The 13,901-nt window shown below is 43.2% G+C and overlaps 1 protein-coding gene across 6 annotated transcripts in view; it reads left to right on the top strand.

Annotated features, from left to right (window-relative positions):
• Positions 1-5,160: 5,160 nt before the first annotated feature.
• SPIN1 (spindlin 1) overlaps positions 5,161-13,901 on the top strand; it is a 59,946-nt gene continuing 51,205 nt past the window's right edge. Inside the window, exon 1 of one of the 6 annotated variants that reach the window (XM_075740540.1) lies at positions 5,161-5,291. The gene's annotated coding sequence lies outside the window, so the exon portion shown is untranslated. Of the gene's footprint in view, positions 5,292-5,466; positions 5,792-6,020; positions 6,950-13,901 lie in introns of those variants that run through there. The other 5 variants (XM_075740536.1, XM_075740541.1, XM_075740537.1 and 2 more) reach the window with 5 other exon arrangements.

Raw genomic sequence — 13,901 nt, 5'->3', positions numbered from 1 at the left:
TTAAAGCACAAAAAGTAATGAAGATATTATAAATTAAGAGTGAATGAATAACAAATGAAAATAGTAAATAAAAAGTTATGTAAATACTATGGAAAATCAGAACAGAATTAGGCATTATGCTCACTATGTAACTTTAAAATAGTCTGTAATATTCGCTAACTAATCCAACTTTACTGGAAGCAAATCACACAAGATTATCTATGTTGTATTTTCCATCTTGTATGGAAATAAACTTGGCTTCCTCAAAAAACCGATCTGTATTCCATAATTTTTTTCTTTCCTTTTACTACTAAATCTTTGAAAGAACAGAGTTTTCCTATCTTCTTCAAAAGCTATTAATAAGTTGGGATGTCATGTCTTTTTTCCCCAAGTTTTCTCACAGTGGGTTTTTTTTCCTGCTGTGTACTTTTTTATATTCTTCTTTGGTTCCCGTGGAAAGCTTTAAAGCACATTACACAGATAGCACTTGTGTCTCAAGTGCTTCTGTACCTCCTTTAAAGCAAAAATTCTCATGATGGAAATTAATGTCATGTATTTGCAATGTAAGCTGCTCATCAAGCTTATCACGTTTCAAAGTCTATATAAAGGAAATAATGAAGAAAATGTATATTTTGGAGTACATATCTTCCTTACCTATCACTGAGATTTCCTCTACCTACATGGAAATTATCAAGGGGAAAAAAATGCTATACTTTGCCTACCAAAAGGCTGAGGACTACTGCTTTTGGGGGTGGGGGTGGGCGATGAGAGTGAGAGTGAGAGAGAGAGAGAGACAGAGAGAGAGAGACAGAGAGGAGTGAAGAAAAAAGAGTGGGAAGAGAGGGGTTTAAATTTCTGCAATAGTAGTATGATTCATTTGGCATTCTTTCTTGCTGTGACCAAAGCAAGTCTGTGAAGAAAGGTCTCATCTTACATGACAGAAAGTCATATCTGTTTTAAAGGAATGTTGGGTTAGTATCTGTGACTCTTCTCTCCAAGCAAATTTATTAGACTCTTTTTCCCCTTCAGTAGTTTATCATTCCTTGACACATAGCAATAGATCAGTCACTTACAAAGGGGATGTAACTACACTAGTAAAAATGAAGACTTTCGTTGATAGGAAGAAAAATCTAATCATAAATTGAGACTGAGCTATGAAAAAAAATATTTTGTCACAAAAACTTCCCCATCGAACCTCTTAAATCTCAGTTAGTTTTTGGTTTTGCTCAAATTGAAGTACTGATTTTAGGGTTTGTTTTTTTTTCATTTACATTTTACATATCATAGAATCACAGAATCATAGAATTGTTTGGGCTGGAAGGGACCTTAAAGATCATCTAGTTCCAACCCCCTGCTGTGGGCAGGGACACCCTCCACTAGACCAGGTTGCCCAAAGCCCCATCCAACCTGGCCTTGAACACTTCCAGGGATGGGGCATCCACAGCTTCTCTGGGCAACCTGTTCCAGTGCCTCACCACTCTAACAGTAAAGAATTTCTTTCTAACATCTAATCTAAATCGACCCAATCAATTCCAAGCAGATTCACTGTAAGCCTGCTCCAAGAAGTTAAATACATTGATCAGAAGTCACTGTCTCTGTAAGAAGGTAGAAATATCTGATAGATCTTGAGTTTTAGTTCAGTAGTAGTTGGAGCATTTCCCTTAAAAGCTGAGTTTTATTCACCACTTCCTGATGTATGCAAGGACTCACTTAAAAAAAAAAGGGGGGGGGCAAATTTTAATGTAGATCACCTAAATTTGAAGCTTATTGCTGTTTTACTAAAATTGTTAAAAGACAGATGTTTGGTTCCTGTAGGTATGACATTTCATAAATGTTGCAACCATGTCATCCACCAAACACAGTGGAAGGAGGCCTCTGTTTCTCTTAATTTTAAATTATTTCTCTATCATCAGCTTTACGATAACTTGCTTGGAAAAGACAGATTGGCCAGGCGGCCAATTAAAGTTGCCCTTTAATAAAGTAATAAAGTCCCCTTAATTATTCCCTTAAAGTGAAGTTAAAGCAGAACTGGCTGATCGATCCCAACATTTAGAGATGCTTGACAATCAGGCTGAGGCAAGATGTCATTCCTCCTTCAAATTCAGATCAAGCAAAGATCTTCCCACTTGGATTCTGAGGATTCTTGATTCTACCATCAAGTCAAGAGGGCTCTGATTCTTTGGTAGTTAAGGCTGATTCTTCTTAGGCTGGGAGGATGTTGGAAAAGAAAATTTTTTTGGAACCAGGTTCCCACTCAAAGCATTCAGATAGCCTTCAAAGCTTGTGGAAGAGTTCAGCCATTCTGTTCCCTGAAAAACTAGGTAGCACTTAAAGCATTCCAAAATTCTAGGAAGTTTATGTATGGACTTTTTTTTCTAAACATTGGTAAGTTAAAAGACAGTTTGCAGGATATTATTAATTAGGTTAACTTCATTTTGATTTCAGAATATGATGGCGTCCAATCAAACTTTTCTCAAATCTTAAGATACAAGAAGCCAAATGAAGAGTGGTTTATGACCGTCTTCATACAACAAAGTTTGTCTTACAATGTCGTAACACAAAAAGTCATATCATGTCACGCTATAGTTGCTAAGCTCTAATGGAAGGTTTGCCAGCCTAGTGGAAGCTAAAAGCTAGGAGCACAGAGGACAGTCCACCAAGTCCATAAAGAGTGTGTAAAGAACTTGTACCCAGTGCTTTTTTTCAGCAGGGATCTTTGAAGTGCTCCTCCACCCTCTTTCTTGTTTCCCTGTTCCATAGATGACAAGAAGGACACAATTTTAAAGGAATCCTTTTGAAGAATTACTCCTCCTCCATCCCAAGAAATAATGCTGTCTGTCTTCCATAAAGAAGACAACTTAGTGCAAAATGCAGTCTTTGTGTTTGCTTTTGTCAACATCTGAGGGCCTCTATTACAAACATGTGACATGCCAGTTAGCTGTCAGGTAGCTGCACACTCTGGGGCTTCTCTGTACAAACATGATCACCTACACTTCCTCAGATAACTTGAATAAATGTCATTCGGGGATAGTGTAATGCAGAGCTCCACGCTTATGCTCAGGCAATCTACTGACTCACAGCATCTGGCTGAAGCAGAAGATGATATCCAAAGCTGCAAGAGTTAAACAGTTAGGTTTGGTCTGCCATGTTTAAAGGTGAATCTGGCAGGAGCTGTTAACAATTCAGAAGAACGAACAAATAGCCTTGATGGGCAGTCAATCCCAAATGCTTCTCAATCAAGTGAACACTCTCCCAGCCAGCTCAGGGATCATCACACCTGGGATGGGTATGGGACAGGCATGCATGATCATTACTTCTCCTTCCAGGAATAAAAATGTACTCCTTCTGTGGACAATTCCCACTACCCACAGAGACAGTGAGAGCGTAGAAAGAAGGGAAGTGAGAAGGTCCAAACCAGACAGCAGGGCTTTTGACCCCACTCACTAAAAAATTTAGACAGGTACAATTCTCACTTTATTCCTATGAGAAAGCAAAGCTTTAAAACGCTTTCTCAGTCTTTTTCCCTCTCTTTCCCTAATGCTCTCAGAAGCTTCTCTCTTTAGTCACCCTCATTGTAAGTTTCTTTAAATTGTGAATGGAGAATGTCACAGATTCTGGGGGACCCCTTTGTCAGAGGAATTACCAGGGATATGGTCCCTCTTTGATGAAATTAAGAGTTGTGAAATTAACAAAGGGCTGACTAAAGATATGATTCTTTGTTCTCCTGCTTTGCCAGCAACAATTTTAAGCAAAATATCTATGCCTGTACATTCATGTTCCTGTACTTTCTGTCAAAGACTCTGAATTTACGAATGACGTGATCTATGAGCGTGAATTGGGAATTTGGATCTTACCCTATTTGCTACTGTTTGAACCAAATCATCCTTTCCCCAAATCAATTTCTTTGACTCTGAGTGTACACGTGGTTCTTAGCCACATGCCAAAGCGCTCCCTTAATGAATGATAGTTTGTCTTATGATGTTGTAACAAGAAAAGTAGTACGATGTGATGACACACGTGCCAAGATCTACTTGGAAAAAGTACACATTTGATAAGGCAGACTGGGCCCCAGCTGTTCACCTGTTTTCAGCATTAAACAAATTATTTAATTGTCAGAGGAAAACATAATCTTACTTACTGATGCTTCCCATTTTGTTTTCAGTCTGAAGCTATGAATGGTTCTTAGAAGTCTATGTTTGAATGATGCACCAAATTGATGGACTAGGATTTCATGACACTATCGTATTTTCATCAAAATGCCTACAGATGATTTTATTCTTTCCTATGATTAAGGGTTTACACAGAGATTCATCTGAAAATATCTGGTATGGCTTATTCCATTTCCTCCTTGTGTTGAACTCCACCTAAACCGCGCACGTTTCATTAATTGGAAAATGCTCTCCATGACAGTTAAGAAGCCTGCTGCTTTTTTTCTAGATATCCTGGGATTTAAAACTAATGGTTCAGTAGATGACGCTAATTTGTGGTCGGCAATTGGTGAAAAAGAGTCTTGACTGCTTGCAGGTTTTCCATCAACTGCCCTCTCAGGGGTATTGTCTGTCAGCCTACTGGAAGCCAACAGCTGGGAGCACTGAGAACAGTCCATCAACACCGTGTGAAGAACCTGTAACCAGTGCTTTTGTTCAGCTGGGATTTTTGAGAGTTCCCCATCTTCTTGTTTCTCCATTCCACAGATGACAAGAAGGACATGTTTTTAAAGGAATCCTTTAAGTTTTGGACGAACTATTCCTTCTCCATCCTAATAAAGTTGCATGTATTGCAACCAGAAGACAATTTAGTGCAAAATGCAATCTTTTGCTTTTCTTTCACAATCGTGCTAAACTCGGCACACCGGAGAGCCTCTATTGCTTACAAACTTTGCCTAGTCACATGAAATGGTAGTCAGCCTTCAGGTACCTGCACACTCTTGGGCTTCTCTGTACAGACACGACCACCACCACTTCCCCACATCACCTGAACGTTGTTTGAGGAAGATGACCAGGGACACCACGGAAACCTGCTGGAAAATGCCGGGCGCCCTGAAACCCGTGAGGCTGCCAGCCACGGCCCTGGGCTCCAGGGAGGAGGCCCCATTCCCAAGGCCTGCCTGGGGAGGAGCCGCTGCTGGTGAGCGGCACCGCCGCCACGGCCCGCGGCGGCCCGCCCGTGAGGCGGTGCTGAGCGCGCTGCGGAGAGCGGGCGGGGCGAGAGCCGCCACCGCCCCAGGGCCGGGTAGGCCGTGTTTTAAGGCGGCCCGGCAGCCGGCCGTCTGCCGAAAGGCTCCGGGAGCGGCCCGCGGCACCGCCGTAACGGTGGGTAGCGGGGAAGGCGAAGCGGTGGCCTCCGAGCTGCGGACGGCGGCTGCGACCGCGCAGGCGCGTTGTGATCGGCGACGGCGGGCGGGGCGGGGCGGGGGAGCGCGTCCTCCGCTCCTGTCGCAGTTTGGGAGCCGCAGTGCGCCTGCGTGCCGGCGGGGGGGGGGGGCGCAGGGTGGGGGAGGAGGGCGGGGCGCGGCCCTGTGTTTTGAACGGCTCGATGCGGGTGGCTCACTATTTGGCAGGAAGGTGAGGAGGCCTCTATCCTGGCGGCAGTGCTCGTGTAGGCAGAGGGGGATCCAAATGTGGCAGAGGCGAGCAGGAGGCAGCGGCGGCGGCGGCGGAGGGGGGCAACCGAGACAAGGGGAGCGGCCGTCCCCGCTGCCGCCGCGGAGGAGCTGAGCGGCCTGGCAAGCCAGGGGGCTGCGGCAGCGGCTGCAGCGCTGGCACCCCCGGGCCGCCCGCCTGGCACCCCCGGGCGCCCGTCCCGCCGGCAGGTGAGCGAGCGGGGAAGGCGGGGGAGGGGAGGCGGGGGGGGAGGGGAGCGCAGCCCGTCGCGCCGCCCTTGGCCTGGCCCGGCCCAGTACCGGGCAGAGCCGGAGGGAGTCGCTGTGGGGGGAGCCGGAGCCGCCGCTCCCAGCCCGGCCTCGCCTCCCCTCCCCCGGGGCTGACATTTATGTATCCACCCGCGGCATCCCGGCCCCGCGCCCCCTCCTCCGCCGTGGTTCGGCTCCCGTCCCGCCCCCGCCGCCCGCCTCAGCGGACCGCCCGGAAGCTGTGAGAGGCGGGCGGCAGCGGGGCCGCGGGGGCCCCGGGCTCAAGTTGCCGTCTCTACCCTCCCTTCCGCCGCAGCGCCCCGGCTGCCTGGCAACCCCCACCCTTTCGGGCCTTGGGGGTCTGCCGCCCTCCCTTGGCACGGGCCCCACGCGGCATCCACCCTTCGTCCCCTGCCGGAGGGGAGGTGTCGGTGCCGCCCCCCCCCCCCCCCCCCCCTTTCCCCTCTGCGGAGCTATTGTATGTGGGCTGGGGCCCGCCGAGGGGCTGCCGGCAGATAAGCCTCCCCCTCGATAGCGCACGCCAGGGGAGGTGGAGGGAAGCGTGCCCCGGTGCGGTGTCCGCGGGAAAGCGGGGCGGAGGGGGCGTGAGTGCGGTGGCGGCCGGGCCGGGCCGCGCCGCGGCAGCCGGAGGGGGAGCCGCTGCGCTGCCACCCCAGGCTGGTAGCGGCGGGGCTGCGGTCAGCGCTGCCGGTCTGAGGCACCCCGTGTGTGAGTGTGTGCGCGCTCCGCTCGGGCTGCGCTGGGATCCTTTGTCTGCTGCTGCTGCCGCTTTCCCCTCCTCCCTCCCTCCCTTCCCTCTCTCTCTGCCTGCCTCTCCTCCCTCCTCGCCTTTCTTTCTCCCTCCCTTCGTTCCCCTCTCTCCCAGACTCCAAGCGCTGCTGCAGCTGCAGGTTTGTAAATACTGGACCAACACACACAACATGGCTGACGCTCGCCCTGCTCCTTCACCAGGGTCTCCGCCTTCTCCCTCTGTCTCCGCCGCTTAGCCTCTCCTCCGTTTAGGCTTTTGTTTCTTCCCCCTCCCCCCTCATCTCCCATCCAAAAAAAAGAGGAAAAACAATTCACCCTCCTTATTGCGCGCATGGCGGGATTTCAAGGGTAAGGATCCTTGCTTTGGAAGCTTTCTCCTTTCGTTTTGCTGTTTACAACAAAATCAAACCTAAAATCAAATGGGATTTGGGAGCCTGGCAAGGCCTGGGGCGAGGGAGGCAGGGAGGGAACGAGGGGGGGACTGGGTGAGCCCCGCTGAGAGAGGCTTTATTGGAATGTGCGTATCTTTTTCTGGGTGGGGGTGGCTGATGCACCAAAGTGCTAGCACAGATGAAATACTGTATTACACTTGCAGAATGATCTAGGGCCGTTTCTTTCATTTCAGGATGTAGTTTGGTATAGGGTATCAACTCAGCACAGTCACATTAAAAAGACCTGAACTAGTTATGTCAGAATAGGCATTGTGTCGGTAAAAAACATAGCATAGGCTTTTTGGATTTCTTTGCATTCCCTGTATCTCCTTGTCAGTATCTTAAACTGGAAATCATGGGATGCAAAACTGGAATTAGCACTTGTCAGGTCTTTGTGTTGCTAGTTTTCTGTCACAGATTAACTTGCCCTTGTGATGACAATAGCACAAACCGAAGCAATTGCTTTTTGCTAAAAGGAGCGCTCCTGCTTTTCAGATTCCCTTTTTGTAAAAAAAGGCATGGCATCGTGAACTTAAGTGAGCTCCCAAACTGAAACAAGACAGCATGCTTCTGACCTCTCCTAACACAAGGCAAATGCTCAGTTCAATACCCCCCACCTCAGTTATTCAGAGCACCCTCTTCTGGCTTCGATAAATACGGCTTTTTTTTTTGCTTACTTGCTTATGACGTAAAACCAAAATAACAGTTGAAGGTAGTTTGGGCATATCTAAAGCAATCTGCCCTGGAACAGATTTGTATGTAGGTTGTAACTTAAGAGTGAATGGTGAAGGTGCAAAGACGTGATGCTTTGTACTGCTTTCTAGAGATGTTGCTGTAATTCATAACAAATGTTTCATTTTTCAAAGATTATATTTAAAGTAACAATCTTTATTCAATTGTGTACACATGGATAGCCATGGCTTCTGCTTCTGTTAATATATGAGCACTGCCCTAAAGTAACAAATGTCCTAGCTCTGTTGTATTTGTCTACTTTGCTTTGGAAGCTTCTAGTGGAGAATCACTGGTATAGCATAATCATACAGCTTTTACTGAGATAGAAATACATACTACACTTCAATACTAGAATTAAGTATCATATGTTAATACTTTTTTTTTCCTGCTACTTTTTCCATCCCCAATAACTGTTGATTAACTGGAGGTGAGGAAAAAATGATTTATAATAATGAGTTTATAACAACATAAAACTTGAGTGGAGTCATCCAAGTTACAAGATCATTTTGGAATGTGTATCTACGTCATGGCTCCTGAGCCAACCGTACTACTTCTAGATGGAAAAGTCCTAGCAAAAGTCTGTAACTTGATATATCAGTAAATTCCTGCTGCACTCGGTCAGGTTTTTTTACATTTAACAACCTGAAGGTGATATTGGTAAAGCCACTAGAATAGTTTACCAGTTGTAGTTAATCAGTCATTCGTTTATGATAGCCACCAAGTTTTGAAATTACTGCTCTCCTACTATAAGTGTGAAATGTACTGAAGTATGCAGCTCCTCCCTCAGTGTAGGCCTTTGGATACTTAAGCTGATTCTTAGGCTGAAGAGCAAAATAAACAAAATAAAAATAGGCCATCCACAACATATCTGTTTAAATAATGGATCACATAAAAAATAGCCCTGTTTCGTAACTCTGGTTTGTTGTAGTTTTGTTGCTAGAACTGAATTTTTACTCTGTAAAATTCATCTCTGCTTCATTTGCTTTGTGAAGTTTGTCGTTTATAGCATCTTTGCTATAGCTTGCAATTGTATTCTTTTCTGACACCTAGAAGATTTTCCTTTCCGTCTTGGTTGTGTTGATGACTTGGTCAAAAATCAGTATTGTGGGTCTTGATAATTCCACAAAGGGCTGATCTAGTTGAAGAACTTGCCAAATCTTTGTGTCTTCACTACTACTAAGTAAAAACACTGCAGTATTTTTGTCATCGTGGGTAATGCTAGGTTGTGTTTAACCAAATTTAAAAATCAGGTACTAGTAAAGTCTTCTTTTCCAAAACTATTTACTACTTCATATTGGGAAGTGAGAACAACGGCAAAAGACAACTGCAAGAAATGCAGTCTCAGTGATCAGCTTGCTGGAAGATGTTAGAAACTAACTAATTCCTTTTAACAACAAATATTTTTTCAATCAATCTTCAATCAAAAGAATCAGTGTAGTTCTAAATATTTATGAAATTACCAATTAAAATATAAAGTCCTAAAGGTAATAAACACTTTCAGTTGATCTTATACTCTATTACTTTCTGTATATTTTCTTGATCTGAATAGTATTCTTCCATCGACTTCTTACCCTGTATCTTTCCTTGCTATCTGTTGCCAAGCTGTACTCTCTGACATGTTCAGATCTGTAAACATCTAGCTGATGCAATAGCTGGTTTAAAATGTTTTTTAATGTAATGCATAATTTGCTTAATGTTTGACAAATTAAAGTTTTTGGGTAAGATTCTGTTTTCTGAAGAAATGAAATCGGTTTTTGATTTTGGGTTTGGTTGGGTTTTTTAAAGAATGAAACCTGTTGCTGTAAACCTTACATGCTTTCATTTTGGTTTTCCTTGCCTCCTTTATTTCCCCAGGTATTAGAAAGATCAAACTTGATGGTGTGGCATAAGAATATGTTTTTGTAGATGTCTAAAACTGATTCAGCAAAATGGTTTAAAAACCATCTTTCGAAAGCTGTTCACTGAAGCTGAACTAAGAGAGAGAATCACTACTATAGAAAGTTATTTCCTGTTGTATAGTTAGATAGCTTGTTTCTTGTACCACATATAATAGAATTTTTTGCTTTGTTGTTGTTCTCATTTTCCTTCTCTCACTTCAGTTCAGAGGTTTTATGATGGGAAAGCAAATGCTGGTCTTTCATGACACTGTTTTTCCTAATGGGTACTTTCTGTATGTGAAGCTGTGTCCCAGTTGCTATCCAGATGCTACCTAGATCTCAGCATACCACATCAAAAGAATGGGGTATATAAAATTTATTTTATAAATGTGCACACTGCTTCCACCCACATCTCTGTGACATGGATAAGTGTTGAGTTCCTGGAAACAATGTAGTTAAATGATTTATATTTATCTATGAACAGTTGATTCTGGTGACAAAGAGGCCTCATCACTGATCCATTTCAAACAGTGGTGAAATAATTTTATTCAAACTTAGCGCTTTCACCATGTGGTGGTTGCAGTTAACTTTCTATTGTAGTATAAAATGTGAATTTGCTGATGGTGTGCAGAATTCAGGAGGTAAATTGGTTTGGCTAGTGGGTTGTGGAGAAAGGTTCTGCAAATCCATGTTACCTTTTTACGTTTCTTTTCTGTAATGCCTGTTGTGAAACTGCTGTAAATTTTTGCTATATAAGGTCTTGTTTGACATACTTACTTGGAAATTTTATTGAAATGGTTCCACGAAGTGCTGGAATATATAGAAATTGTTGTCATTAGCTGTCGTGACATCTAGCCTTAACTATTACCTAAGCGTATTCTAATCTTTGCAGTTATTGCAAGGTGGTTGAGATGATGTTTGAAGTATCTTCGATGATTGATTTTTTTTTTTTTGAGATCTGCTTGCAGAATAAGTTACTGTCAGTAAACTGTAAGCACTTACAAATAGGCTTTTATAGTCTCTCTCATAAGACTATAAAGCTTATAAACCCCTAAGACCTGGTAAGCTCTTGGTTTCTTGCGAGTTTTTTGTTTATTTTGTTTTTTTTCTTGATTGGTTTGCTTTGTTTTTTAAATATTACTGTTGAATGTTCCAGTATGGTATTTGAGGTCTGCACCTACAAGTACTGGTGAGAGTGGATACTTATTTCAAGAGTGGTTCTGTGGGTTCCAATGATTTAATAAATGCTTAACTTGGACAGAATGACTGCTGAACTTTAGACCTTTGGTTCCATATGGTAGTTTGAACAAAATGAAATAGTATCATTTTAGTTACTCCTTTGTTGTTGTGTTTTCCATTTGTTTTCCAGTTGTTCCCACATTGCTGACTTAAGGTGGCCCTGCATAGGGAGAAAAAATTTTGTCATGGTGACCAACTGTCGAGTCCACTTGCCATCTTGGAAGTCACCTCTTCACTTTCACTTCACCACTTCTGACCTAACTGTACGCAGGTCCTGTTCTCTGACTGCGTTGTAGCTGGTAGTCCCCTTCTAACAGTGCCAGCTACCTCAGCTGAAGGGCCCTGGGTTCAATCACTACAGCTGCCTTTCTTGAGTGATTGGTGGTGTGTGGTAACCTAACTATTCTTAATGCTGATTTCCAGAGTTGTTTGTTTTAGTGTCAGAGTGTCAGGGAAGCCTGTCTGGTAAAGTCTTAAGACTGGTTTTATCTGCAAGTTTGGAAGTGCTTTAAAGTGCTCCAATAAAATGTGTTCCTTTCTTTAAGGTCAGTGACGGATCTTCCATACTTTTGTTTTTAGAGAGTCTTCCTAATGGTTCAGAGGTATTCCTCAATCCTGAGGTACCAATTTGGCAAAGTAACTATCCCATTTGGGGAGTAGCCTATTAAGATGACGGTTATCTCTGAATGTGTACCTCAGAGGCTTTTTTTTTTTCCATATTCATTGTGTTGCTTTGTTTTCTCTCCTAGATTCCTGTTTGAGCAGAACAATTAATGAATAAAGGGAATGTTTGTAAATTTAATCTGGTTTAAGATTACTATACTAACTAGATTATAAAGAGTAACATTACCACGCAATTTCATGTCCACCACTGATGCTGCTCCTTAGAGTGATACTACTCTACCCAGATGTGGCCAGTAATATATAAAATGAAAGAGTAATAACCTTGACTTTTTTCCAGTAATGTTCTTTGACTTGTTCTAAAGCATAGTAAGCTCTTCCAGCTGATACATGCCATCATGCTGAGGTCTGTAAAATTTCACCTATATAGACTTTAATTTGACCACCTTTCAAAAAACTCCCCCCCTTCTTTTTTTCCTGTGAACTTGTATTACTCCAATTTAAATGTAAAAATGAACTTTGCTAGATCGTAATCTCTTACCCTAAGTGAGTAAGAACTGAAAGATTTATTACATGTCAGACTTCTGGTCTGGTATTTACTATAATAAAATAATAATTTCTGTTGGAAAACTAATTTTTCTAATTTAGCATTTATTGCAGAATGGTTTGGGTTGGAAGGTATCTTAAAGATCATCTAGTTCCAACCCCTCCACTAGACCAGGTTGCCCAAAGCCCCATCCAACCTGGCCTTGAACACTTCCAGGGAGGGGGCATCCACCACTACTCTGGGCAACCTGTTCCAGTGCCTCACCACCCTCACAGTGAAGAATTTTTTCCCTATATCTAATCTAAATCTACCCTCTTTCAGCTTAAGGCCATTACCCCTTGTCCTGTCACTACATGCCCTTGTCACCAGTCCCTTTCTCAGCTTTCTTGTAGCCTGCTGTAAGGTCTTCCTAGAGCTGACTCTTCTCCAGGCTGAACAGCCCCAGCTCTCTCAGCCTGTCTTCACAGGAGACATGCTACAGGCCTCTGATCATCTTTGTGGCCTCCTCTGGACTCACCCAGAATTATTCTTCCCTAGTATGCAGAACAAAGGTAGCTTAAGTCCAGTGTATAATCTTGTGCTTGTTGTTGAGATTTTGAAATACAGAAATTTCCAGCTTTCTAGATTTAATGTAAGTGTTGTGAACTGAGTAGCTTAGGAGAAGGCATCTTCTAGAATAGTTCCCTGGCCACATTTCTGTTATCTTGGTAACCTTTTCCAAGTGCCTTGACAAACATAATGTGTGCTAAAATTCAGTACAGTGCTCAGTCTTCTAGTACACAGAGAACCTATCAGATACTGGCAAGTATTGTGTCTGTTCTTCCACATGTCTTTACAGTTCAAGTTGAAGGCCAGAGGTAAGTTAAACTTGCAGATTAGACTGTCTTTGTTCAGTCTACCAGGAATGATGAATAAAAGTATCACTTGGAGGGTGTAGGTCGTGTAATTCATATAATTATACTTGGAAGACAGTTGGCTGTGTCTGTATGATTCTATGTCTGTTTCATAACCACATGTGTTTTAGGTAATGATCAGAATACCAAAGTAAAATCAGAATAGGAGCAAACATGTTAAGAGATAGATTTACTACTTCCTTCTGAAGACTTTCCAGTTGCAGAGAACTTTATTAAATGGACATAATGACTTTTTTTCTTCATTAATCCCCTTCAGAAGTTCTTTGTCTTAATGATGAAAGTGTCAGAGTGTTAACACTTAAGGGTTAAAGAATATGCAGGTGTTTGATATATCTGGAAGCCACAGGTGGTTGAATAGTCATATGGCTGACAACATGTTGGTAGGGGGAGGGAGCATTCACAGTGGCTGTCCTCAGGGTCATCTCTCTACTGCTGAAGGGAAGAGGAAAAGACTTCTCTCAGAGTGGATAAGGACAGAAATTACTTTTAGTCCCTAGACTGCAGGAGTATACCTCAGGTGAATTGCATCCTTCAGTCTTCTGCACCTCCATTTTGTCAATAAAAGCACTTTATTGTTAGATGCTAGCCATAAGACAGAGGGCACGCAGACTGTCTTCTGGTTCATGTCCTCTCTTAACAGTTCAAGTTGGGGGAGAGATTCGCTCCAACCCTCAGTTATACCTGTCTGTATACCTGTGGCTTGTATGGAGAGAGATGAGAAAAATTTGTTATTACATATCACTAGGGACATGTAGCTGTATTAATGGATGAAAAGTACATTTGTAGATGGTGATACCTTGCTGTGACTGTGGCGGGGAACCAGGGGTGAACTACATTACAGGTAGTTTTAGGCTGAATGACTGAAGAACAGAATTTATATGGATTCATTTAAAGTGGGTTTTTTGTTTTGTTTTTTTTCCCATATGTATAAAATTAATT

Source organism: Balearica regulorum, chromosome Z (genome assembly GCF_011004875.1).
Source record: "Balearica regulorum gibbericeps isolate bBalReg1 chromosome Z, bBalReg1.pri, whole genome shotgun sequence".
Lineage (NCBI taxonomy): Eukaryota > Metazoa > Chordata > Aves > Gruiformes > Gruidae > Balearica > Balearica regulorum.
Note: the sequence above shows the minus strand (reverse complement) of the source record. Positions and strands in the feature narration are given on the sequence as shown.